General features: G+C 37.1%; 1 pseudogene; it reads right to left on the bottom strand.

The window, feature by feature from the left end:
* Nucleotides 1–808: 808 nt before the first annotated feature.
* Nucleotides 809–925, bottom strand: LOC145258417 (5S ribosomal RNA; annotated as a pseudogene).
* Between the last annotated feature and the right edge of the window lie 2,688 nt (nt 926–3,613).

Raw genomic sequence — 3,613 nt, 5'->3', positions numbered from 1 at the left:
TGCGCTGATTCTGTTTTCAATGCATTCCTTCGACGAAACCCCTATTTTCTCTGTCGTTCTTATTGAATCTTGTCTCTCATCTCATGTAAAACAGACAACGAATCTCCATAATCAGATAATCGCTGATTTCGTCATGACAACTTCTCAATTCTACACAGAACCTTCCCAGACTTTTCAAATAAAGAAATAATATTTTCCCTTTTTCTAAGTAGAATTATGCATGTCAGTTTCTCGGGTTTGTGCAGAATCTGTCAAGTATGCTGAGTTACAAGAGAGTAATTGTTTACTAGTGAGAACTATGGCGATTCCACAGCGGAATCTTTCATATTCATATTAGCATTCTGTGGATATTCACCGTAAATGGAGACGACCTAATATTATTATATTATTATATATATTATATATTATTATAATTCATGCAGATTTCATATATATTATTATAGAGTGAATTTTCTATCGATTTCTCTATATTACAATGTTGTGATTTCAAAAATAAAAAAAATATCCATATAACCTGGATGCATAAACTTGAATCGGAACCGAAATTAAATATTATGAATATATATATATATATATATATATATATATATATATATATGTGTGTGTGTGTGTGTGTGTGTGTGTGTGTATGGCTCCTTCAGTCTTTAACAAACCATTGATACCCACGAAGGGGTGCCTGCACGTAAAATTTTGTGGCAGGAGGTGCGCAATCTCCAACCACAGATCTTAGTTGGCATTGTTAAATACGAGTGGCAAGTGAGGTGTGTGTACAAGACGACTGGAAACAAATGGCAAGATAAGCGGAGAGCACATACAGCGCCTAGAATTCCCAAATGGTCACTCATCTGGGACTAACCAGGCTCAACGTTGCTTAACTTCGGTGATCTGACGAGAACCGGTATTACAACGCGATTATGCCGTGTGTGTGTGTGTGTATATATATATATATATATATATATATATATATATATATATATATATATATATATATATATATATATATATATATATATATATATATATATATATATATATATATATATATATATATATATATATATATATATATATATATATATATATATATATATATATATATATATATATATACTGTAGAGAACCTACTATTTATTTTATAATATTATTTTTTATATGTAACGGTTTGCATTAAAGTTTAAAATGCAAAAGTCAAGTATCACTGTTCAATTCTGCTCTAAGCATAAACATTCATTTCAGACACGCCTCTGTCATATCACAGAACGTACTGTTGATTTCATATGCTTGACCCTACTGCTTGTCCGGTTACAATAACTTGAATTTTAGTTTAAAATGAAAAGGTCCAGTATCATGGTCCAATGTGCTTTAAACAGAAAGTTTTTTTTCCGAGAACATTCCGTTACAAAACCTGTCTAAGAACACTGCTAGCCCCATAAAGTACCTTCCTATGTAATTTCATAAGTATCGATTCAGTCGTTTTCCAGTTCAGAAGGAATAGATACACACGCACACACACGGATACACGCAGACACATTTCCTTTTATATAATAGCATATCAATCAATCAATCAATCAATACGGGTATATCATTCAATGAGAAATCCTTCCGTTGACTTTAGTCCGAAATTATCCACTGCCATGTGGGACCCGTGTTTTTTATCAGGTCGTCCCTCCACCTCGTCTTGGTCTTCCTTTTGGCCTCTTATATTCACGAGGTGTCGATTCCGTTGGAATGGACCATCTGTAGGAAATGGACCATCTGTTGTCATGTGTCTAGCTACGTCCACTGCCCATCTGTGTTTGAATGTATTGATGACAGGATTGATGCCAATAACTATTGTTTTTTGGCGGATCCAGATTTTGTCTGTCTTGTAGGATGATGCCCAACATTATTCTCTCCATCTTCCTTTGTGCCAATGCTAAGATTTCACTTTGGCGAGACGTCAGGGCCCATGTTTCACTACCGATGTAGCTTTAAACTTCCTCAATGGTCTTTCTATCAAAAATTATTGGCGACTTGACAGCGTGCTTGCTCAACATCACCTTGGCCTACCCGATGCATGCTGAGGTCAACCTGTTTACTCTTAGAGTTGATTTAGAATGTAATTTAGTTCCCGAGGAGAGTGTGCCATCAGTATTATATCATCAGAGAAGATGAGATGTGACAGGTATTCGCCAGCGATGTTGACTACTCTGCCCTCCTAGTTAATCCGACTGATTATCGCATCCTGGAAACAAGCTGTGAAGAGTTTTGGTGAGATGTTGTCACCTTGTGTTGCTCTTCTCTCCAGCTTGATAATGTTGTTGCCACGGTGGATCTTTAAAGTAGAGGCATCCCCGCTGTACAGGTCTTTCAGCAAAGTGATCTATGTAGAGTCAACCCCTTGGTTCTTAAGGGCAGTGAACAGCGAATCAAACTCTATAGTCGAAAAGCAAAGCACAGTGGGATCTTGTATTCATTAACAACCTGGATATGGTCGATGGTGAAGTAACCTGCTCTGAAACCTGCTTATTCTTATGGTTGATGGCTCTCTGGTGTCCCTAGCGTACGTTTTAACAAGAACTGAGAGAATACCTTGTATTTCACTGACAGAAGGCTGATTTGGCAATGATTCTTAATATCCGTAGTGTCTTCTTTCTTATGAATGATGACAACTGATGCATTTCGTCATCTATCTGGAACCTTTTCATTGAAGAGGCACTTATTAAACAGTATTGTAAACATCTCAACAATAGATTTACCACAGTTCTGTAGTACTTCTAAAGTCGCCTAACATCAGTCGCTTAATAACCGCTATACCTTCCGATCGGATGGCGGGTGTAGGATGGTCCTCAGATGTGTTCAGTGCATGAAGAGCTCAAATATGTCCTGGTCGTCTGGTAGCATAGAGGTTCGCATAGGACTTATCGCACCTAGAAACAATGCTGTCTAGGTCATATATTAGAGTGCCATCTTCTTATTTGAGAAGGTGATATTTCTTCTACCAAGACGCTGCCTTCTTTTGATGAACATAATTCCAATGTTTACTTCAAGGGCTTGTAGTATTTGTTGTTCATTGAAGTCTGGAATTTCTTGTGCCATTCCGTGCCATTCTTGTGCCATTCTGTGTCTTGCATATTTTAATGTACTCCATTTGTACCGCCTCGTTTCATCTGTTGAAATTTTCTCTCATCTGCTTTATAACTGTAGATAGTTTGTCCAGTTTCTGTGGCTTGTATTATATTCTTGAATAACATGTTCATGATCTTTAACTGGTGGTGTTCTGCAAGGTTGACAATGGTGTCACCTCTACGGTTCTTTGTTCCATAACCGTATGGACCAGGACTTGACTTAATTGTATTTCCTATTTAAACCTTGGCATTGAAGCCCCCCATTCGGAAAGTGTAACTGATTTTGATGTTACAAAGAAGTTTATCGACATATTCATAGACCATCTCTATTTCTTCATCAGTATGACCTGTTGTTGAAAGCTAAACCTGGATAACGTTAATGTTGTTGATCCTGATGTTGAGCATCATTGAAGTTCGTAATGTTCCTGAAATATTCTTGTTGACCACAACACCGACCCATTGCTAGAGGTGTTTCCACCCTTATAGTACAAGTGGTGTTCGCTGTT

Source organism: Euprymna scolopes, chromosome 33 (assembly GCF_053919585.1).
Source record: "Euprymna scolopes isolate OS-2025 chromosome 33, ASM5391958v1, whole genome shotgun sequence".
NCBI classification, from domain to species: Eukaryota; Metazoa; Mollusca; class Cephalopoda; order Sepiida; family Sepiolidae; genus Euprymna; species Euprymna scolopes.
Note: the sequence above shows the minus strand (reverse complement) of the source record. Positions and strands in the feature narration are given on the sequence as shown.